This window comes from Gadus macrocephalus, chromosome 9 (genome assembly GCF_031168955.1).
Source record: "Gadus macrocephalus chromosome 9, ASM3116895v1".
Lineage (NCBI taxonomy): Eukaryota > Metazoa > Chordata > Actinopteri > Gadiformes > Gadidae > Gadus > Gadus macrocephalus.
This window is the reverse complement of record NC_082390.1, coordinates 16,522,098-16,523,674: the sequence shown is the minus strand read 5'-3', so window position 1 is coordinate 16,523,674 and position 1,577 is coordinate 16,522,098.

Below are 1,577 nucleotides of genomic sequence, written 5' to 3'. Positions count from 1 at the left end.
CACTAACTACACACACAGGTACACACTGTACACACACAGGTACACACTATACACACACTAACTACACACAGTCCACTACACACAACTACACACACAGACACACTGACACACACTACACACACACGACACACGACACACACTACACACACAACTCACACACACAGACACATACACACACACGCCCAAGCCCATGAACAAACGCACTCACACACATGCAACAAACGTTTGACTTGAGACATTCACCAAAGATAAATGTGTCGATATCAAGTTACAGGCCTCAGGAAATGGCTGCTTTTAAAACACAGAAAAGAAAGATCCCAAACAAATGATTTCATTAAAGTACCATAAATCCTGCACTTCCTCTTTTGTTTTGCAGATTATATTTTTTTGCCTTCTACCCGAGGAGGAAATTGCATCTGTGTTTTCCCCCACAGAAGGAACATTGCTGATTTCTATCAGGGTGCAATCTGCCTTTAAAGCCGTGGTTTTAATGTTGGGAGAGTCCAGACGTCCTTCTGATTCGTTCACCGGCCTCCCTTTCTGTCGCCGTGTCTCTGCTATGTGTTCTGTATCGTTTGGCAGCCATCTTTCTGTTCCCCTTTGTAACCGCAGCACCAAAAATGGTCGGTGCGTGACCTGACACTGGGCGCTCCAGCAGCCTTTCATGCCAGATGTATGGGCTGCCATTGAGTAGATTTTCAAAGCAGGCAATTCTTAGCTATGCTTGCTCTTTTCTCTGGCTCTCTCTATATCATGTTAGTCGATCGTCAAAACAGCCCTTGTATGTGTTTCAATTGCGGCACACCATGGGTTTTTATTGATTTCATCACCCAAGAAGCGCATTCTTTACTCAGAACCCCATAAAACCCTGATATTTCTTTGTTTCCAGACTGGCCACAGTTCACTGGGCCCCGGTAATGTTTCTATGATGTGTGTATCTTTAAAGGATGGACTCATTTAGAAACCTCCAGCTAGAAGTACTGTGACTGTAGGCCTTAAATGACACTTCAAATGGCAGTGTCTGTGTCACTCTGGTGATGTGTATAGAAACCAAATAACCATCACTTAAGCATGGCAATTTAAGCCTACGTTGCGCTGTGATTCCAAAAAGCATTTGGTGACATAAAGCAGCTGTGCATGCACTGCGCGAGTAGAATACTTTCCTCGCCTTGCTTTTCATACGGGTAAAGCCAAATCTCCAAATCAGTTGAATATCTGTATCTACAAAATATGTTTTGCTCTTTTGAGATGTGCTAGGTGATGGGTCAACAGGTGTGGGTAGGCTGTTAAGGTAAAATAAAATTAAAAAGCTGAATAATCTGTTGCAGGATATGCTTTATAAAGCACAACAAAATACAGGATATGTTAGAGATGCTAAGCGGAAGCCATTTGCACCCTCAGGCGGAAATTGCTACCTTTTATCAATTTGTCATTGTTTAAATGTTGAATGCTAGAACACAGGGCAATAATTACTTTAAAAATCTAAAGAATGAAGTTGCTCTTGGACTTTGTTTTCAAAGTAAGACTACAGGTGGAAATTGGAGACGGGAATCAGGGCCCATGGAGCTCTGAGTGGC